Here is a 23,180-nt window from a genome sequence, read left to right as displayed (position 1 = left end):
ACCTCTGACCCCCCCTTACTTCTGCTCCCACTTCTCCCACCTGGCCACCTCCCTCCATTGCCCCGTCTCACTTTTGGCCCCTCCCAGCTCCTCCTCACCTCTAGTCCTGCCACACCAGTAACCTTGTCTCACCTCTGTCCCCTCTCTCTCTTACACTGCATCTTCTTAGGGCTCCTCTAACATAGATGTATTTATTCTCTGGTCCTTTCCACTGTCCTGGTTACCTGTAGCCCCTCCCCACGCTGCCCTGCCGCACCCCTGATTCCCTGGCATTCTGTCTGTGTCATCTCTTCACCCTCTGCTCTACTGTCCCACCTCACCGCTGGCCCCCACTTAACTCACAGCTCCATCTCATGTCTGTCCCTTCAGCCCACGCTGCACTGTCACCATATCAGGCTTTTCCTGCTGTCCCATTTCACACCTTGGACCCTTGCCCTGACTGCTGCCACGCTTCTGCCACCCTAACCTTTGTGTCCTGTCCTGCTGCACTGCTGCCTCCATTCACCTCTGGGGCCGGTGAACACCTGCTGCTCAGTGTCACCTCTGCTCCTGCGCTGCTGCCTCCTCTCATCTCTGGGACCTGTGCCCCCCTGCTGCACAGTGTCAAAACCAGTTACATAATTAGGAGAACGAAAATCGCCTAAAACAATATCTGTGCGCTGGTGGGCGCTACACTGCTCACATATCACAAATACACATAAAAAATCCCCACCACCCGTTTTCCAAGCGGGGCCTGTTTAAATAAACAACACACAAACACTTCATCTGTTCTTCTACGAGTATTGTGTAAGTACTGGAACAGCAAAAAGTGATGCAAGAAAAACAGTTTCATACAGCGCTTAAATAAGGAGCTGTGAGCTAACTTTATGTTATGTTACTTTGGATTCATAAGTACACGGTTACCCTTTGGCCTCCAGGCGTTACTATTCTTGACATCCGATGCTCTCCAACCCGGGAACAGCACATTCACGACTGATGGAAATAGCGCTTCCGCACTGGATGCAGCGCTATCCCGAGACACGGGCTGCAGCAGGGCCGGGTCCACGGCGTATTTCAATCAATCAATCAATCAGGATATTTATAGAGTGCGCTACTCACCCGTTAGGGTCTCAAGGTGCTGGGGGGGGCGGGGTGCTACTACTGCTTGAAGAGGCAGGTCTTGAGGTGCTTCCTGAAGCTGAGGTGGTCCTGGGTCAGTCATAGGTGAGTGGGGAGGGAGTTCCAGGTCTTTGCTGCCAGGCAGGAGAATGATCTTCCTCCGGTGGTGGCTCTGCGGATCCGTGGGATGATGGCGAGGACGAGGTTGGTGGAGCGGAGCTGGCGGGTGGGGGTGTAGAACGTGAGTCGGCTATTGAGGTATACCGGGCCCATGTTGTGGAGTGCTTTGTGTGCATGGGTGAGCAGTCTGAACGTGATTCTTTTGTTGACGGGGAGCCAGTGGAGGTTTCCCAGGTGGGTTGAGATGTGGCTGCGGCGGGGAATGTTGAGGATGAGTCGTGCGGAGGCGTTTTGTATGCGCTGGAGACGATTCTGGAGTTTGGTGGTTGTTCCAGCGTAAAGGGCGTTCCCGTAGTCTAGTCGGCTGGTGACGAGGGCCTGGGTGACTGTTCTTCTGGTGTCGGCGGGGATCCATCGGAAGATCTTCCGGAGCATGCGCAGGGTGTTGAAGCATGAGGATGAGACGGCGTTGACTTGTTTGGTCATTGTGAGCGAGGAGTCCAGGATGAAGCCCAGGTTGCGTGTGTGGTCCGTGGGTGTCGGTGTGGTGCCCAGCACCGAGGGCCACCAGGAGTTGTCCCATGCCGAGGGGGATTGTCCGAAGATGAGGACTTCCGTCTTGTTCGAGTTGAGCTTGAGCCGGCTGTGCTTCATCCAGTCTGCTACTTCTTTCATTCCTTCCTGGAAGTTTGATTTGGCGGTGACTGGGTCATTGGTGAGGGAGAGTATCAGCTGGGTGTCGTCGGCGTAGGAGATGATGTTGATGTTGTGTTTTCGTGCGATGATGGCGAGGGGGTTCATGTAGATATTGAAGAGTGTAGGGCTGAGTGAGGATCCTTGGTGTACGCCACAGATGATTTCGGTTGCCGGGGAGCGGAAAGGGGGAGGCAGACTTTCTGGGTTCTGCCTGTGAGGAACGAGGTGATCCATTCCAGGGCCTTCCCCTGGATGCCTGTGTTTTTGAGGCGGTGTGCTAGGGTGCGGTGGCATACGGTGTCAAAGGCTGCTGAGAGATCCAGGAGGATGAGGGCGGCTGTTTTTTCCATTGTCCATCAAGGTTCTGATGTCGTCTGTGGCTGCGATGAGGGCGGTCTCGGTGCTGTGATTTGCTCGAAATCCAGACTGTGAAGGGTCGAGCGAGTTGTTGTCCTCGAGGAAGGCGGTCAGCTGTTTGTTGACGGTCTTCTCGATGACTTTAGCCGGGAAGGGGAGAAGTGAGATCGGTCGGCAGTTCTTGAGGTCCCTGGGGTCTGCGGTGGGTTTTTTCAGGAGGGCGTTGATCTCAGCATGCTTCCAGCTCTCCGGGAAGGTAGCTGACATGAAGGAGCTGTTTATGATGTTCCGGAGGTGGGGTGTGATGATGGTGTCAGCTTTGTTGAAGATGTGATGGGGGCATGGGTCGGAGGAGGAGCCGGAGTGAATGGTGTTCATGACGTGGATGGAGTCTTCACTGCTGATGGGGGTCCAGGAGTTGATGGTGGTGGAGGGGGTCGTTGGGCTGACGTCCGGAGGTGGGGGTTGGGGTCTGAAGCTGTTGTGTATGTCTGCAATCTTGCGGTGGAAGAACGTGGCGAGGGAGTTGCAGAGGTCTTGCGTAGGGGTGATGTCGTTGTTGCTGGCGTCAGGGTTTGAGAACTCTTTGACGATGTTGAAGAGTTCCTTGCTGTTGTGGGTGTTGTTGTCTAGTCGTTCCTTGAGCGATGTCCTCTTGGTGTTCCGGATCTGCTGATGGTATTCGCGGGTGGCGGTTTTGAGGGCTGTCATGTTTTCCGTTGTTCGTTCTTTGCACCAGGTCTTTTCGCGAGTTCGGCAGGAATTCTTTGCGGCTTTGAGGGCGTCTGTGAACCAAAAGGGTTTTCTGGTGGTGGCCTTGTTCATCGCTCTAAGGGCCCATGTGCAATGAAGGCCATGGAGCTATCTTAAGGACGGAGTGTAGCTGCGCCATTTCACCTATTAGTGACAATTCGGCGATGTAACCTTCACAAAGTCATGCAGGAGGCCCCGATTTAGAAACATCGCTTTTCGGGAAGTTCGGTCAGGAAGGCAAAATTATCTTAGTGCTTGGTTTTTCTTTGTTCGCCCTAAGTTGGCAGGGTATGCTCAGACGTGAGTCCCTTGCTCACTTTGCTACTGAATTCAAGCAAGCCGGGCTGAAGAAGGCTGAAATGCCAGAAACCGGTCCTCGGTAGCTTGTTTCCAGTCCAGGGAAGGCATGGCTTGGCAGTTCGGGCTGGAATGTTCCCATGAGGCACAGGGTCAGACTGATTTGCATATGGCCATGTCTGAACTGGGGTGGCAGAGTGGGCTAAAGAACGGTGATGGATTAAACCCAGATCAGTTGACTGGGGGTGAGTGCTTGTATTGTCAACGCTCCGTCCATCATTTCCTTTGGTTTTTCAGTGCTTGTGTGAGCGCCAGGAACGGAATTGCTTTACGGCTCGACTGTTACACGACTAATAATATTATATTTATAATTCGTATTTCGTGTTTCATGTTTACACAGTGCCGAAGCCTCGAAAGTCGGCGCTGTAACTAGCAATGTAATTTGCACGAGGTACACCTGTTTTATTTTGCTTGAGGCCCGGTAAGGGTTTGGCTGCTGCCCCTGGGCACAAAACTCGCGCCGTGTACCCCGTTTATTGCCCACCTTTTGCGAGAAATTCAATATGGTGTGATAAATACCAACACGTGTTCTGGGATCCCACTGCGCTGCCCGTTCCCCAATAACTGAACCGTTCTATGATGCGTCAGATTAAGCGTTGCCCACTGCACTGACTCACCTGCTGCGGGCGGCAGACAGCCAGGGGGGCTAGAAAGAATTAAATAATGGGTTCAACGGTGCCCCTGTCTCTCTCTCAATCGTCTCTCTGATGCCTCAGCAGCCGTCATCGCACTTTTATTGCGCAAGCCCCAATGAGCCCCAAGCCCCAATGAGCATGCGGCATCACCCACCAGGCCCCCTTAAGGGTGAACTGGAGAGTGGGTCACAGACGCACCGGCGGAGTAGAAATCTGCGCAATGCCACATCGCCTCCTGATTATTACATTCACCTGGCAGCACCTGGTCATGGACGGTGCACCACTGCAGTTGTGCTTTTTCCCCCGCAAAGCAGTGAGGAGCAGAGACACGGAGTAGTAGTCTGTCTGAGATAGTCAGACTAGTCTGTCTGTCTGACTCACGTCATGGACCGAAAACAAAACCGTCCCCCTGTCAAAAAACCGGCCCCCACCCCATCCAGCCTACCGGAGGATTGCCCGGGGCACAGAATGACCAGTCCAGCCCTGGTTACCAGCTACATTTTAAATATGTAGAGTGGAAATATGTTAACATCATGCATAAATGGTAACACACCTGACTCACCAAACTTTAGGGTTTGTTTGGCATGTAGTCCTACATTGCCATCTAAGACAAAGCATAGCAGAATGTCAGTCAATCAGTCAATAAAACTTTATTCGGTTTTTCAACCATAAAAGTATACACTAAGCAGCATAGCAAGCAATAAAATAAGCTGATCACAACTATAAAATATACAGTACATTTCTTAAGTTTATAGTTCACATATCCTTCAAAACAAGAGATAAATATCTTAAAAATATACTTTTAAAAGCAAGCTATCCTTCCTTTGGTCACATCGAACTTCAAATATGTCTTACACCCTGCTTCTATCCATAGATACCTCATGCATCCTAACACTTTAAAGATCTATATGTCAACCGTCCTCTTTACATTTAAGGAAATCTTTAACATTCTTTAGGTATTTACCAGTGGCACAGGCTATATCTAAATTCATCATTCCCACTAGGAGATTTACAGCTTGCGTCCTATTTTTAATATCGTATTTTTTAAAAATTGGGCCTAAAATCTCTCTTCGTATATCTAACGTCCATGCACAGTCTAACAGTATATGTAAAATACCACCAGTAGTACCTAAAGTGCAAGTGCATTTTCCATTGCTGTTAATCATAAAATGTTTTACCCCTTTGTTCATGTAACAAGGGTTTCCCAATTCTCAATTGTAGCACTTCACGCCTTAGCTGGCAGCTCGGTAACCTGTCGATATACGGGTAATGTAGATCATTTTTCCATGCTACGGCCATATGGGAGACTGAACTTTTCCGTGATAGATACTCTTGGTCAAGGGTTCGAGACACTTCCAATCCCAAAATCCCATAGCAGAATGTTTCAATGCTATGTATTATTTGCATCCAAATACAATCATATTTGAGGGTTTGGCTGGTGCCTTACTAAGAATAGTAAAATAGTGAAAAGGTAAAAGTGCTCATTTTACACTACAGTGTATTCCCTAACACAAACACTCATTTTCAATCTGTCTTTGAGCAAATGTGACATTATAAAGTTGCAGGACCATTTGATTCACTCTAAATATGCTACGCAGTTTATCCCTTTTCAGGTGAGCACCACGTGACATCAGGCACATAATATTGTCAACAGACATAAACACATTACATTACCAACAGACGTTTAAAAAGATTCAGATTACTAATGTATAATACAGCACTATTATCTGTAAAAAGTGTCATAGTAAACAAAATATATTCATGCTCTCCACACAACTCTGCACATTGGAAATGTAGAAAAGTCACTAACCTGTGAAGGTGGCCATGAGTAAGAGCAGAACAGAGAGAGCTGGGGAGACGCCTATAAGCCACTGCGCACAGAAACTCACAGGGAAGCCAGGGTGCAGCTGTTTTGTTTTTTGCAATGATCTAAGTTTACGTGGAGAGCCTCCGCAGATAAATCTGAAGCAGAGTTACCCACGCTTTTTCCTTGTGAGCAGCACAGGTAGTGGAGTCATGCCAGAAATTATTCTATCATCACTGCAGATCACTTTTGAACTTCCAGCAAGGGTCCAACATTTTAATAGCGGCCACGCACTTTTCTTTCGATGACCTGGGTGTAAACAAATTGGCGCGGCCACCATTACGTGAAAGCGCTCAACGGGGCGCTTGTTAAAATTTGGTTATAAAATAAGTAGCCTCCAAAGAAAAAGACAAAGGACTACAGTGTAAGGAAATTTTAGTTGGCTGGTGCTCCTGACTTAAAACGGAAGTGATGTTATCAGGAGCACTGGCCAATGATGGGGGAGGAAATAAGAGAGATGGGATTCTGAACCAATGGGAAGCATCAGGTGTAATTACACTCAGTAGAGTGAATACAGCAGGTTTTGAACATAGCGCATGCTCGCTGATGCTCGACCTGAAAAAAAGAACTTGCCAGCAGCCCGCTACATCGCTGGTCTTCTGCTCCACTAGAGTCTTCACTTGATGCATAGGCTCATAGACTCCCCTGCGGCCAACTAGGGAGGCAGCTGAGTTACAAGGATCGCCCCTATGGAGAATAAAGCCAGCTATAAATATCTTTTTAGATGATTGTGCATGTTGGGCAAAAATGTGCTCTATCCAGTTTTCAACAAACATGAGGCTCTCACCAAGGGATGGTGGATGATTGTAAACCTGGAGGTTGTGAGGTTGGTGGTTTCAGCACTGGAAGGTGGGATAGGAAACTATTGGAAGACACTTTGAGAAGATGGATCTTGCCAGTGAGCTGGACTGTGCCTTGCTCTGCTCCTTGCTTGGGATTGTTTTGCAGTTGGGAGGGCGTAGGCTTTAACATAATAATACACCTCCCCCTGCATCTGTTCTCACTGCCTGTGAGTTGTACATTTATATCAGATGCCTGATGCAGCTTGGAGTAGTAGAGGGGAAGCCTCTTTTAACCTGTTCACTGCTGGGATTAGAGTTTCTTATGGTAATAGCCACTTTTAATATTAAATTGATTTATTTTAACCATTTACGGAACACCTAGACCAGTGAGTAGGAGGTAGCCTTAGATTATGCCAGATGATAAGATGTAAGGACAACATCAAGATGAAGAGAGGGTTAAAAGACTGAGAAGCATATACTTAGTTGCGTATCATCTCTACACTTTAAGTCCAAAGATTCAGTAATGGGTGTTAGAAATGGTGATTTCTGGTTGGCTGAGGCTTGAACCAAAGCCAGGCAGAAGCCACCATTCTAAATCAGGGCAAGTAAGTCACCCGCCAAGATAACCCCTGCTAGCACGCCCCTGGTAGATTCAAGTTGAGCACAAGAACATTTTACAGGAGGTCACAGCCTCTTTTTATACACAAAATCCCTTTGTCCCTAGGGTGCGGGGGGGAGACCAGACACAGCTGGTTCTGAAGCACTCTGTGCTCAGCCCCTCTCCCCATTCACTGGCCAGGCTAGGGTCATCAGTCGCACCACAGGGGGCGGAGCCAGGATTGTGTAGGGAAAACCCAGCCCTATTCAGGTCCCAGGTGCAGTCCCTCCCTGCCATCAACATGCAGATCTCCCCATTCACCACCGGGGCAGACCCATCCTGACTTCTGGAGCCAGGCACACCAGCCAGCTCCAGCCAATCACAAGCCAGACAGTCAATTCACATTTACTGCACAGGCAGGCCAACTTCTAGAAGTGGCACTTCAACACTAGACACATTAAAGCCGCACACATCATCACACAGCATTCAATCTCACGAGTTCGCACATACCAAACTCAACCTTGCACTCCCCACGCATCAGGAATTACCATGGACACATACATTCCCCATGCATTCCTATGAGAGGGCAGGCCAATCTCACACACGCACTCAGAGAGCGCACGCACTTTACACTGCGCCAGTGTCAAAGTGCGTAAAGACCAGAAATCACTATAATTATCTCAGAGCAGCTATCGTGGAGATTGATTGTTTCTGTGCTTTAGCTTTCTGAATTTTGGTGGTTGTAGGAAAAGTGTTTTCCTACTTCTATGGGCTTATGATGCACCATAGCTGATGACTGGTAGGTAGAGAGGAATGGCTGAATACACCAGACAGTAATTTTTTTAACATTTTGTACAGGTGGGAAATCTCTGAGTGCATAAATTATACTTCAGCTCCGGACAACCACCTCCTGTCCACTCCTGCACACTACTGAACACTAAGGGAGTAGAAATCCGCAGATCCATCCCAAGATACAAGGAGGACAACCCCTCACAGGCAACCTGGAATGGATGCCTCGCTGGATAACTTGTGTCTTACTCTGCGCTTGGAAGCTGAGCTTTGCTGGTAAGTCATAGCAGGAGGTTCCTGGGATCAAGATTCCGCTTCCAAGAAGTCAACGATAAGAGTGACTGTGAATGTACGGTCACTGAGAAAAGGAGCTGCAGGAACTACAGGACAAGGCAGCATTAACTGTGGCAGATGCTGAAGGAAATGAGGAAACAGGACCTGTGGGAGACCTACGTGCAGTAGGAACAGTGATAGAAGCTGTAAAACTTATTAACAGCACTCAAGGCAGCTTTTACTGGTGAAATGCACACCAGCCAATTCTAAACGTTCACACATTTCGAACACTAATAGAATGTTTGAAGCAGACGGATGGGAACATTATTTATTTATTTATTTATTCAAAGTTTTATATAGCGCGAACAAGATCCTTACAGATATCAGAGCGCTTCACAATGAAAGGGGTAGGGGCAGTAGGAATGAACAGAGGTAATGGGAGCAATGTAATAGTCACTAACATGAAAGGATAATAATAACATACATAAAACATATCAAAATACAGTCAGGTAAACAAGAAATATAAGACGGCACAAGTCAATGATCCCACTACAGAGGTGTTCAGGTACACTTTGGGTGTGTGGAAGGCTTATAACAGTGTTTTAGTATAGAGAGAGCACTGAGTGGGGGCACCGGGAGGGTGAAACAGTGTCACATCTTTAATGAAAAGCACTTTTATACAAAAGGCATCTGTTAGAAGAGCAATTAAAGACATCAGAGTTTTGCCTCAGTTTGCAAAGGGTCTAAGAAAATACTGGACAGGTGGTCAACCTAGCTAGCAGTAGGTACCATCAGGGCATATATGCCCACATTATGTCAAGAATTACCAGAAAGAGTTCCAATATAAGTACAACCCACTCTCCCCTGAATTTCTTTGCCCAGGAGCAGCAGATATAACTAAGGCACAAGCAGTAGTAGCATCACAGCCCACTAATGACAAGCCAATGCTCCACAAAAAGGCGAAAGCCACCACAGCAAGTACAAAGTGCAGCACCTCAAAGAGTACATGCACAGGCCATGCCTGCAAGCCGCGAGACAACTAGGGGCACTAGGGCTTATAGCAAAGGCTTACACAACTACAGACAAGTAGTGAGACATCCTAGGACACACCAAAGTAGGGCTAGCAGTGAGAGACAATTCCATCATTAGTGTGCACTGGCGGGGACCTCCTAAAATACCTTTGGGCCATGGCAATTATTTTTTTCTTTTTACGAATTATGCTACAGCTTAAATTGACTCCTTGGCCTTGCCAGCCTCTCCATATGCGGACTCTAAATCTTACCGCACTAATATAATGCCATTATGTCATAAAAGGAAACCTACCTGCATCATATCTTGACTGACAGTTATAACAATTAGTAGTGAAGTGAGTTACTCAAAGTTTGAATGACTCTCACAATACCCAATGGCTGAGGGTGGCTGACCCATTGTCGCTTTCTCTGCTTTTTATGGTATAACCTCTGGGAGACATCAATCACTGCCTCTAGCTGTAGATCTACAACAAGCATTGGCAATCCCAATAGGTCTGGCTTTAAAGGAACCTTATAAAGGCATGTGAAGCATTACAAGTAAATGACCAGGGAATTAATATGTATTTCTGTGTAACCTAAGAACTTTAGAATAATATTGGTGCAGGTTAAAAGGTCAGGCGCCAATTGCAGTGTCAAATCAGACCTAAACACCCATGTAGGCAATGACTGCCCTTTCTCCCATCTGTGTTGCTGCCAAAGAAATAACCATAAACTATCTAGTTATCAAAGGCACTTCAATGGCATTACAATGTCATATGTGTTCCCCTGAAAGTCCAAGCTCGGCAACTAGATAAATAAACAAAATGATCACAGCTGTTTTGAGGGCAAGCACATTTTTGTGGAAGCACACAACTTCTACTCAATCAAAACTTGTACCCCTGTATCCCAACATGTGATCAGATCCAAAGCCCCTCTCTAATGGTGCTTACATAATTGTCTGGGGACAGGTATGCTGTCAAGCCCGACCATACACATAACCTCATCTCTTTCAGTCTTGTCCATGCTCTCAAACACGTATGCTGTAGACACTCCACATTAAGGCCTGCAAACACAGGTCACGCAACATATGTGTAGTTTGGAAAGGTGCTCCACACAACAATCCACTCTCTTTCTGTCTCTCTCTAATGCTCTCTCTTTCTCTCACTCTATCACTTACCTGTACTCTCGCAATCTCTCTACCTGGTCACTTTTCTCTCCTCTCTTCTTCCTTGCACTCTGACTCTCCCTCGTGTTTTTCTACTCTTTGTCCTTGCCACTTGCTGTCTCCTGCCTCTCCCATATATTTTCTAGCCCTTGTTTTGTGCTATTTATCTCTAGTTTTGTTGTCTTTCCCCTTTTTTCACCTTTGAGCTCCCACTAACCCTTCTTTGACTCCCCCTCTTGATTTCCTTTTTTTCCCCCTAACATTTCTCTCTCTCTCTAAGCCGTGTATTCAGAATGTCACCACATTCACATGGGCATAGCTTCAAGGGAGGTGTTTGGGGTGTTACACTCCCTTAATGAATGCATTCTCTAGTAAATAGTCGGGTACATATGTTTTGAGTGGGGAATGGTAAGGAGTCTGTCCCATTTCACCCAGGATTTTTATACACACTTGCGCACACACATACTGTCTTCTGTCTGTCATCTCTGTTATAAAGTTCTTAAAAGGTGTTAGTTATTTTACAAAATATTGTGTTATAAGTGCCTCTTACAATCTGCACCCGCTCCCTTTCCAGCTCTCTCACTCTCTCCATTTGCAGTGTAAATATATTTTTTTCTATCTTTAATCTGCCTATCAATGCTAATCTGTAGTGTTCTTTAGATGCTGCACCGTGAAAGCATGTGCATAGGTACTTCAGCATACCATATCCATTTCTATACTACCACAGGACCCACCCTCTAGAAAACCTGTGTGCTTTACACAAGCTCATTTTATAAAATGATATAGCGAACTGGTAGATTAGTAGAATCCATCTGCGGTGCACGCCCTGCCAGCTACAGTAAGTGCGCCGTCGAAGGTTACAGTCAGCTATTAATTGATGAGGCAGCGAACAGCAGTACTCACGTTTTCTTTGCAGTAAAGTATTTTGTTTTCCAGCGCGCCTTCACTTCTCGATCAGCTGTTGGGTTTTTGAAGTTCACTCCGTTTTACCAGACTTCACTTTGTCTGTTTCTTTGCTCCTTGTCATGGCAGGTTTTATATATCTGTCCAGTGAACCCCACCCACACTAGTATTTACCCATCCATAATTGAAAGTGAAACTTCCTCTTTCCACGCAGGATGCATGTTCTGCTCAGGCCGAACTGGGAACCGAAACCGGCCCTGGCAAATAGCTGGCTGGCCCCTTGGTAGGTGGTGGTTGGGGGAGGGGGGGTTCCATCTTTTGTTGCTGGGGCCGATATCGATGCTATGCTGCAAAACCGGCCCTCTGTAACAAAAACGCCCCCCCCAGGGGTATAAAAACGCCTCCCACACTGGCGACCCACTGGGGAAACGCCCGCAGCCTGCTACGGCCAGTCCGGCCCTGCCTACATGACCACTGGTCATATCCAGCCTGAGAGACAAATGCAGTAAGTCGGCCAAAACGCTCCTCAACTGCATCAAGTACAATTCCATCCCAAACACCGACAAATGCACCCCATCATCTCGAAAGAATTCTGCAGTTTCATATTTTATGTCCTTCTGCTCTAGAAAAAATATTTCTTACAGGATCTTCTCAATTCTCAGTTCCCCTTCCTCCTTGTTCTGTCAATAGCTCGGGCTGTATCGACTGGCATGGCAAAAACCCTGTCCACACAATCGTCCTACATGAGCATAACTGTTTTAACGATTTCAAATCTTCTTTTATGCTCTTTAAAAGTGCTAGTCCCTTAAATGTTATTGGCCATTCTCGCTCAAGTGGCTAACTACTACATCTGGCCAAGGGCACCCCTTTGTCAAAGAGTTACATCTTGGAAGCAACTCATACCACCTCATTCCTCCTTTACAAAACCATTCCAGCTGCACTGCTGTATCACCAAATTCTAGCTGTTTTCCACCTGTCCTTGTCTACCCACTTGACGAAAGAGTGCCCGTATAGTTACCCCTCTATGTGTTCTCTCCCTGGACGATCTGCTACAGAACCTAGAATGAAACAAAATGAAAATGAATGCAGTTCCTCCAAAGACCATCTCAACCTCAAGTATTTTTGATAGAAATCCGATCTCCACCTACCCGAACACCTGATGTCCGCTCCAGCCCATCCTCTCAACATTGCCTGATCAGGAAAACCCAGTTCGTTTACAGCCCTCCTCATGCCCCCAAGCACCTGCGACGCCAAATACCTGGTTCCACCTGCATGTCTGAAAAGCTCGCCTAAACCCCCCCTTGCACCAAAAGCCTCATCCACCATTCCCCATGGCAAACCAGGGCATCCAGGTAAGCCCGCGAGTAAACACAAGCGTCCCTTCCCGATTTATCTGTCTTCTACCTAGGTAGCCAAACCTGGACTGTCCTGCTGCACACCCAGACATCCTAACACCTTCCTTGGCTGTAGACTCAACCACTTCAGCCACCTCGAAAGACCAGAGAAACACCCAAACCATTGTCACTGAGAACCTCAAGCTCTTGTATTCATCGCTAAAAACTTGTGAAGTATCAAGATTACCCTTTTCTAAATGCGGAGCATCACCTGCCACCTCACTTTGCTCTCGGTTCCCTGTTCCCTCGCCATCCCTCCAGAATCCGCCTCCCCATTTCCTCTGCGGACAGTTTGAAACTCCAGAACAACTTCACATAAAAAGCTACACCTGTAACTTACCTGCTATTGTGCCGCTGACAAACCACTCTCTATCAGTGCCATAACATATTTTTCCACTTCATTCCTTCTGACTGCTGCATCCTTGTTGCTGCTCCTTGTCACTGCCCTGAACTCTTCCCACGCGATCCCATACACCCGCCTTGTAGCCTACAACAGGGAACTCAGGATAAACTGCATCACACATTCTCGTTTACTGACCTCAACTGAACTAGAATCACCGTCTTCCTCTCCTCCGCCCATGGTGCATCCCAAGAAAGCTCTGCCACTGGGAACGAGAGAGAGTATCAGCAATTTCATTATGCACTCCTGCAATGTTCACACTCTGTAGGTCACATTCAATCTCAAGCATTCCAGGACATAAACCTGCAACAACTTCCAAACCTTTAGAGTTCTTGCAGATGGTTTGTTGACTATGTTCACCACAGCTAACTTATCTACATTTAACATCACTGACTTGTTGGCAAAATGATGTGCCCACAGGCACAACACCAAGGGGGAGAACTCCATAAAGGCTATGCTCCGCCCCCTTCTCTTCCAGCCCTGTGGCCACTCCTCCTCACATTACCACCCTTGCCAAAATATGCCATATCCCTGGCCCTTTGTTGCTTATGACCAAAGCTCCAATGACTACTCCACCTACTCTTCCAAACCGACCATGGGATTCCCAATGAAATCTCTGAAAAATGTCCACCACACCTTCAAATCCTCTTTCACCCGTGCCTTCAATCACACCCTGGGATGCAGCAACGATGCTCCTGACGATGCATTTCCCAAAGCCTAGAGGGCATTCTCCCAGCATGTACAGCCCTGCAAGCAAAATTGAGATGCCCTAGAATGTCTTAAACCCAAGTTCAAGTTCAAGTTCAAGAATTTATATAGCGCACTACTCACCCAGAGGGTCTCAAGGCGCTTGGGGAGGGGGTTCATTATTTATCGAATAGCCAGGTTTTAAGTTCTTTTCTGAAGGAGTTGTGGTTCTGTGTAAGGCGGAGGTGAGTGGGGAGTGAGTTCCAGGTCTTGGCCGCTAAGTAGGAGAAGGATCTACCTCCCATGGTGTCTCTTTGGATACGCGGCACTGCGGCGAGGGCTTGATTGGAGGATCTTAGTTGGCGGGTGGGTGTGTAGAAGGATAGTCGAGTGTTGAGGCATTCGGGACCTAGTTTGTAGAGGGCCTTGTGTGCGTGGGTGAGGAGACGGAACGTTATTCTCTTGTTGACGGGAAGCCAGTGGAGGTCTTTCAGGTGGCCGGTAATGTGATCTTGGCGAGGGATGTCCAAAATGAGTGTCGCTGATGCGTTTTGGATGCATTGGAGTTTTTTCTGTAATTTGGCTGTAATTCCGGCGTAGAGGGTGTTTCCGTAGTCTAGTCGACTCGTAACCAGTGCGTGGGTGACAGTCTTTCTAGTCTCGGCGGGAATCCAGCGGAAGATTTTTTTGAGCATACGAAGTACGTTGAAGCAGGAGGATGAGACGGCGTTGACTTGTCTGGTCATCGAGAGTGAGGAGTCTAGGATGAAGCCAAGGTTACGTGCGTGGTCTGTGGGTATGGGTGCTGAGCCCAGATCCGAAGGCCACCATGAGTCGTCCCAGGCAGAGGGGGATGATCCTAGGATGAGCACTTCAGTTTTGTCTGAGTTAAGTTTTAGGCGGCTGTTTTTCATTCATACGGCTACTTCTTTCATGCCTTTGTGAAGATTGGTTTTGGCGGTGTTGGGGTCTTTGGTGAGGGAAAGGATCAGCTGGGTGTCGTCAGCGTAGGAGATGATGTTAAGGTTGTGTTGACGCGCGATAGAAGCGAGTGGACTCATGTAAACGTTGAAGAGGGTGGGACTGAGTGAAGAACCTTGTGGTACACCACAGATGACTTCGGTGGCCTCTGATTTGAATGGGGGAAGTCGGACTCTCTGAGTTCTCCCAGCTAGGAACGAGATGATCCAGTCCAAGGCTTTTCCTTTTATGCCGATGTTGCTGAGGCGTTGTATGAGGGTGCTGTGACAGACAGTGTCAAAGGCGGCGGAGAGGTCGAGTAGAATGAGGGCCACTGTTTCTCCGTTGTCCAATAGTGTTCAGATGTTGTTTGTTGCTGCGATGAGGGCGGTTTCGGTACTGTGTTTGGCTCGAAAGCCGGACTGTGAGGGATCGAGGGAGTTGTTGGATTCGAGGAAGGCGGAGAGTTGGTTATTGACGGCTTTCTCAATGACTTTGGCAGGGAATGGGAGGAGGGATATGGGGCAGTAGTTTTTAAGTTCAGAGGGGTCTGCTGTGGGTTTTTTCAGGAGGGCGCTGACTTCGGCGTGTTTCCAGCTTTCTGGGAAGCTAGCAGAGTTGAAGGAGCAGTTGATGACATCACAGAGATGGGGTGCGATGGTGGAGTCTGCTTTGTTGAAGATGTGGATGGGACATGGGTCGGTTGGCGAGCCAGAATGGATGGAATTCATTAGGCGGATGGTGTCTTCAGTGGTGATAGGGTTCCAGGCGCTGAGGTTGTTAGAGGGCGGTTTGGGTTCTGAGGGGGGTGGAGAGGATTGTTCGTTGGAACTGTTTTCGAAGCTGTTATGTATGTCGGCAATGTTGTTGTAGAAGAAGGAGGATAACGAATCGCAGAGGTCTTGGGAGGGAGTGATGTCGTTTGAGGCTGCGGTGGGGTTGGTGAATTCTTTGACGATGTTGAATAGTTCCTTGCTGTTATGGGCATTGTTGTCGAGTCGATTCTTGAATGCTGATTTCTTGGTGGATCGAATCAGCTGGTGGTGTTTGCGGGTGGCTGCCTTGAAGGTGGTCATGTTGTTGGTGGTTGGGTTTTTTCTCCATGTTTTCTCGAGAGTACGGCATAGTTTTTTGGATTTCTTAAGGTCATCGTTAAACCAGGGGGCCTTTTTGCTGTCTTGTTTGGTGTGATAGTTTTTCAAGGGTGCTAATTCGTCAGCGCTGTGAGTGATCCATTGTTTGAATTTGATGGCAGCTTGGTTTGGGTCCGATGTGAGGGCGGGTGGGTTTTGGTTGAGAGATGTGAGGAGTTGGTCGGAGGTGATTTTGTTCCAGTTTCTTCGGAGAATAGGTTGTGGGGGGTTGTGGGTCGAGGTGGTATTGTAGCTGAAGTGAACACAACCGTGGTCCGTCCAATGGAGAGTTGTGGTGCGATTGAAGGCGATGTGCTTGCTGGAGGTGAAGATTGGGTCGAGCGTATGTCCGGCTACATGGGTGGGGATGTTAACAATTTGTTTGAGGCCGCGATTGGCCAGGTTGTCAAGGAGTGTGGTGTTGTTGCTGTCGTTTTTCTTTTCCAGGTGGAAGTTGAGATCTCCTAGTAGAATATAGTTTTCGGAGGCGAGGGCATGTGGACTGATGAAGTCAGTGATGTCTTCGCAGAATTGTTTACAAGTTCCTGGAGGCCTGTAGATGAGGGTGCCTCTGAGTGTGGTCCTAGGGTCGGTGTGGATCTGGAAGTGAAGGTGTTCGGCGTTAGCAAGGTTATCGGCGGAGCTGGTTGTGATTTTGATGGTGTTCTTATGGACGATGGCGATGCCTCCTCCAGTTTGATTGGAGCGGTCTTTTCGGGTGATCTTGTAAGTGTCCGGAATTGATTTGGCGATGTCGGGCGTTGATGATGCGTTCAACCAGGTTTCTGTAATGAAGGCGACGTCCGGTGAAGCAGTGTTGAGTAGGTCCCAGAGTTCGGTGGCGTGTCTGTGGACCGAGCGGGTGTTCAGCAGGATGCACTTCAGGTGGTTAGAGTCGGAGCTGTGTTTGGGGTTAGTGGATATGGAAAGGGTCTTGATGCTGGTAAAATTGCAGGAGTGACAGGCGAAGGGGCCATGGGTACGTCCCAGGGCAGCTTCGTAGCATTGTGGAGTGCGTTCGGGGTTAAGGGCTAGGAGGGCAGCGGCATCGTAAGTAATGCGGGAGGAGTGGGCTTTGCGAGGACCAGGGGGTATGGCGCTGGGCGCGGTCCAGGCGCGGACGGGCGTAGACGGGCTTGCCTTTGGCGCGCCTTGGGCACGACCGCTGCGCGTGAACGCTGAGCGAGGATGCATCTGTCATATGCGGATAGCGGAAGGGGAGGGGCGAGGGAGGGTCAGCAGGGAGGTGGGGTGGAGATCAGGGGAAGGAGGCAGGACAACAACAAACAAAATGGCAGCAAGCAGGCAATCTCAAAACAACACTGGGGCACAATGCAGGCGAGCGCGATGTGAAAGGCGGAGGCGCAAATACAATATACAATTACAGGCACTAATACTATTTCAGGCAGCACGGCACAAGAACTGCTGTCGCACAAGCGCACTTTGGCAGTCGAGCGTAACGATGTAAATGGCCTCGGCAGATTTAAACAACAATGCTCGGCGGGCGGGGCAATCTAGCGCTACGCACTAACTAGACGCTTCTTTAACTGTGCAGGCTCAGGTAGAGTGCGAGATAGGATCTCAGTGGTAACGATACCAGTTCGAGGAGGCTGGGAGCAGCGTGTGGAGCGGCCGCTTCTGCTGATAGCAGGACGGTCAGGATTTCAACAACATCCTGTCCAACAACTTCATCAACTTCTGCTTCCTATCTGCAGAAAGCCTGACTTCCATGCACCTGGAGTCCAACTCAATTCCCAAAAAAGTACTCACTTCAACTGGCCCAATTGTCTTTTCTTGCACCAACAGGACATCAACATCTTGCATCACCTCCTGAAACACACCCAGAGCGTGTGCACATTCCTCCAAATTTGGGGAACCCACTAGACAAAATCATCTAATCAGTGTGTCATGATCTCCTTCCCCATATGTCGTTAAACAACCTCTGTAAAAATTAACTAAAAACTTCAAACAATGAACAAGAAATAGAACAACCAATTGGCAATGCTTTGTCCTCAAAGAAATGTCCAGCGAACTGTATGCCCAACAACTCGTAAACTGAGAGCTGTACAGGAAGTAAGCGAATGGCTGATTTGATGTCACATTTTCCCATCAGTGTCCTAACCTATTAACCAGTGCAATTTTCATATCCACTGACGTATAGTAAACTCTAGTGCATGCCTCCAGAATGAAATCATTGACCGATATAACTTCCGGCCATGACAGGTGTTGAATCAAATGGAATTCCTCCTCAAATTGTCTAAAGGCCAATCCTAAAATGATCCTTGCATGCACCCTTCTTGGACTTCCTTCAAATGCTTCTCCTGAGCCAGCTCTTCGTGTCCTCTGATTACCGCCCATCTCCTTTCATGCAACCCCCATAACACAATCTAAAACCATGCACGAAACCTGCCAACAACAATGCCTTATGTTCCTGTGCCCCCAAATCTGACAGCCAGTGCTTTAGTATCTCAATCTAAACTTGCATACACACCTTTTCCCAAGAGATTCTGTCACCCTCTGCCCCTGCCTCTAACATTGTTTCCCTGCCACTAGCCCCCTGCACTCCCCTGGTTTTCAAACTGTTTTCCTGAGGCCCACACTTGGTGATCATATACTTCCAACCACACTTTGAACATTTGTGTTGTTATCTGCAGTATTCCTGCAAGCATGCCCCCCTGTTATATGACCAACAAACACCTGCATACCCTACTTGCCCCCTCCCTGCTATACCCACTCCTGTTTGGGTGAGATAGCCCCAAAAGGACTTGTATATCACCAGCCACCCACTTGCTGTGTAAGTGGATGTGGTTGGCCTCTCTGGTGTCATTGTTTGCAGAAATAGCTTATTGTTGAGCAGTTCCCACACCCCATCTGCGTCTTCTGCCAGCCTGGCCCCAAACTGCTCATTGTACCGCTCACAGGCCCATGATGTTATCAGTGCCTTCCGCACCGCATCAATGCACTTGAACAATGGAACACATCATTCAGGGAATTAACACTCGGGTAAATCACAAAAGCAGCAGTCCAATTTCTATACTGACTAGCACCTTTGGATGACAGGACAGATCATATTCATCTTCTTTCTAGCCCTCCTTTGCCCTTATCTCCCTATGTAATAGTTTAACAACCTTTATTTACCCCCCTTCCATATGTGCTTCTTTGTTGCTAGTATTAAATGGGCCCACAATGGCTTTGTAAACCTCATGTATCGGAGCTTCGTATGCTTTATCTTCTTGTTTTCCTTTATATCTATAGTGTTGTTCTCCCCTTTTTGTCCCCTGAATCTTTTCCTGCCTCCTCTGCCCGCCTCGCCCCGGGACCACTGCAACTCTACCTATTGCTTTATGCTGCACACACTTACCCAGGACAAATGAAGCTCAGTTCCTCCCACCTGGTCCTTTGTAAGCATGAGCGTAAAATCCGTTCCGCTTGCGGATTTTGCGGATTTTCGGTAAATTCGCAATCCACGAACTCTCGCGAATTTACCGAAAATCCGCAAATTCGCACGCAGCGGATTATTTTGCTTGGTGGTACAATATTGCGACGTGCGGCGTTCACTTACCGTCATTCAGCGTTTGCCGAGTTGTTTTTCTCGATATTTTGCGAGTGCTGCGCCATTTTGGATCTTGCTGCGGGATCCCGCGGGAGTTTGGCGATGCATCGCGAGAGTTCGCAATTGCGAACATGTAGATGCGGCGGGCAGCAACAATCTCGCACTCGCGAAATTACAAAATTTGCAATTCTGCACAAGAAATCCACCAGCAAGCAGCATAAACCTTCTGAAAATGATGATTTTTATCAGAATAACTCCTCAGGTTGACATTTTCCTGCACTTTTTGGGATTTGAGGCCTTTTTGACTTTCTTTGGATCACTTTTGGATTAGAAATCAACTTTCACAAGTAAGTTTGTTTGGGGCATTACAGTTGCTGTTCTGCAGAAAAACGAGTTTTGCAAAACTGAAAGCACTCAGCAGGTGCAAAAGTTCAAACTAATCATTAGTAACCATTCCCTGTAGTGCTTCCTGAGGGCCCCCTCCAGAGTTCAGTTGCCTACTTGCAACTATTCTATGACCCTGCTCTGACCCTCACAGCAGGCTCAGAGAATAGCTACAAGTATACAACAAAGGTCCTGTTAAAAAAATTACACTGCAACAGAAAGCAATTACAGATAAGGAAGCAGGTGCCAGGGATCTTGACCTGGAAGGATTACTTTTTGTGGATGCTGCTGGATATTTGAATTTTTGCAAAACTGAAAGCACTCAGCAGGTGCAAAAGTTCAATCTTATCATTAGTAACCATTCCCTGTAGTGCTTCCTGAGGGGCCCCTCCAGAGTTCAGTTGCCTACTTGCAACTATTCTATGACCCTGCTCTGACCCTCACAGCAGGCTCATAGAATAGCTACAAGTAGGCCACAAAGGTCCTGGGAAAAAAAATTGCACTGCAACAGAAAGCAAATTACAGATAAGGAAGCAGGTGCCAGACAGGAAGTTTAAATTCAGTGACACATTAATCAACCCCAAATTAATTCATTTTAGTTGAAGCAGGGCAGGTGTGCTTGCTTTCTCCCCCCCCATAATCTACAGTGATGAACCAGAAATTAATTCATGTCAGTTGAAGCAGGGCAGGTGTGCTTGCTTTTCCCCCCCATAATCTACAGTGATGAATCAGAGGGTGGCAGTGATGTACCAGAGGGTGGCATGGGTGAATCAGAGGGTGGCAGTGGTGAAACAGAGGGTGCTGTGAACCTGTGATGATGAACCAGACGTAGAAACAACAAAGTCGCGACCGTTGCGAGCTGACAAGTAAGTTCGCAATTGCGAACTGGTACAAAACCCTTGAGAACTGGCAGAAACCCTTGCGAACACAAAAAAAAAAATCCACAAATTCGCGAGAGTTCGCGGATTTTGCGGATTGCGAGTTCGCAAATACGCAAATTCGCGAACGCCAGATTCGCAAAATTTGCCCATGCTTAGTCCTTTGCCTCCACCCCAATGGACTGTACCTCAACCGCTGCACCATCACTGTCGCTCTCACCGCAAGGTTTCTTACCTGGCCTCAAGGTCAGGGCCTGGCCTAAAGCTGTCCATCCCGACCTCCTATCCGTTTGAATGCACACCACTCTTGTGTTCTCTGAGCCAGCAATCACTTTTTGTAAGACACCAAACCTCTCTCCGGTTATTAATGCCGTTCCATGATGCAAATCTTGGGGCGCTTTCCACCAGTCCTGTTCCAACTGTGCACCTTCCACAATCTCCCCCTCTTCCAAATGCTTTTCATCATAGTGCACCATCACCTCTTTCTCACATTCTCTCACCCCCATATCTCACTTGTGCCATGCACTTCACCATCATCCATGCCCCCATCTCCAAATTGCGCCTCATAAAGTCTCTGAGATGAATCTTGTTCCTGTAAAACGGCCACAGAACCCCATCATTGCTGCTGGTGTGATTGGTCCACCCCCATCCCATAACCTGCCACTCAGACACAAGCTCTTTCTTCTGGTTGGGCTGGCTGGTTGCACATGCTGCCCACCACCCCAACCTCCCTAAAGTCCCCCTTCTACAAGCAACTCTTCATCCACATGTAACTTTCCGATGATAGTCAACAACTGATATTCCCCTCTTTCTGCGTGACTCTGCTCCCCAAACCTCTAATCTGTTCAATGTGCAGCTCGTCCATTGGATTACTAGGGTGTTTTCCTTGTTATGAATGAATCAATCAATCAGTGACACTTATATAGCGCGCTACCTACCCGTAGGGTCTCAAGGCGCTGGGGGGGGAGGGTGCCGCTACTGCTCGAACAGCCAGGTCTTCAGCTTCTTCCTGAAGGCGAGGTGGTCTTGGGTCAGGCGCAGGTCGGTCGGGAGGGAGTTCCAGGTCTTGGCGGCCAGGTAGGAGAAGGACCTTCCTCCCGTAGTCGCTCTTCGGATGCGGGGGACGGCGGCGAGGGCGTGGTTAGCTGATCGGAGGTGGCGGTTGGGCGCGTAGAAGTTGATTCGGCTGTTGAGGTAGCTCGGACCCTGGTCGTGTAGGGCTTTGTGTGCGTGGGTGAGGAGGCGGAAGGTGATTCTTTTGTTGACGGGGAGCCAGTGGAGGTCTCTCAGATGTCCGGTGATGTGGCTGGTTCGTGGGATGTCGAGGATGAGTCTGGCTGAGGTGTTCTGGATCCGCTGGAGTCTCTTCTGGAGCTTGGCGGTGGTACCGGCGTAGAGGGCGTTGCCGTAGTCCAGTCGGCTGGTGACGAGGGCCTGGGTGACGGTCTTCCTGGTCTCGGTGGGGATCCACCAGAAGATCTTCCGTAGCATGCGTAGGATGTTGAAGCAAGCCGAGGAGACGTTGTTGACTTGTCTGGTCATGGATAGGGAGGAGTCCAGGATGAAGCCCAGGTTGCGTGCATGGTCTGTCGGTTTGGGTGCGGTGCCCAGGGCGGGAGGCCACCAGGAGTCATCCCAGGCGGAGGGTGAAGAGCCCAGGATGAGGACCTCCGTCTTGTCAGAGTTCAGTTTCAGGCGGCTGGTCGTCATCCACTCGGATACCTCTTTCATCCCTTCGTGCAGGTTGGCTCTGGCGGAGGCGGGGTCGTTGGTCAGGGAGAGGATCAGCTGGGTGTCGTCGGCGTAGGAGATTATGCTGAGGTTGTGTTTGCGTACGATGGCTGCGAGGGGGCTCATGTAGACGTTGAAGAGGGTGGGGCTCAGAGATGACCCTTGGGGGACGCCGCAGATGACTTCGGAGGCTTCTGACTTGTACGGTGGTAGGCGGACTCTCTGTGTTCTTCCGTCGAGGAAGGAGATGATCCATTCCAGCGCCTTGTCCTGGATTCCGACGTTGCTGAGGCGCTGTACTAGGGTGTGGTGGCAGACAGTGTTGAATGCCGCGGAGAGGTCTAGGAGGATGAGGGCCGCTGTTTCTCCATTGTCCATCAGGGCTCGGATGTCATCGGTGGCGGCGATGAGGGCGGTCTCGGTGCTGTGATTGGCTCGGAAGCCTGACTGTGAGGGGTCGAGGGATCCGTTCGTCTCGAGGAAGGCGGCCATCTGCTTGTTGACGGTCTTCTCGATGACTTTGGCTGGAAACGGGAGGAGCGAGATGGGGCGGTAGTTCTTGAGTTCAGTGGGGTCCGCTGTTGGTTTCTTGAGGAGAGCGCTGAGTTCGGCGTGTTTCCAGCTCTCAGGGAAGGTGGCGGTGTCGAAGGAGGTGTTGAT

The 23,180-nt window shown here is 48.7% G+C and overlaps 1 protein-coding gene across 1 annotated transcript in view; it reads right to left on the bottom strand.

The window, feature by feature from the left end:
* The window catches only part of LOC144773554 (ecto-ADP-ribosyltransferase 5-like), a 358,428-nt gene extending 346,881 nt beyond the window's left edge, over positions 1-11,547 (bottom strand). Inside the window, exon 1 of the mRNA XM_078658649.1 lies at positions 11,401-11,547. The gene's annotated coding sequence lies outside the window, so the exon portion shown is untranslated. The remainder of the gene's footprint in view (positions 1-11,400) is intronic.
* Between the last annotated feature and the right edge of the window lie 11,633 nt (positions 11,548-23,180).

The sequence above is a fragment of the Lissotriton helveticus genome, chromosome 8 (assembly GCF_964261635.1).
Source record: "Lissotriton helveticus chromosome 8, aLisHel1.1, whole genome shotgun sequence".
In the NCBI taxonomy this organism is placed as follows: Eukaryota; Metazoa; Chordata; class Amphibia; order Caudata; family Salamandridae; genus Lissotriton; species Lissotriton helveticus.
Note: the sequence above shows the minus strand (reverse complement) of the source record. Positions and strands in the feature narration are given on the sequence as shown.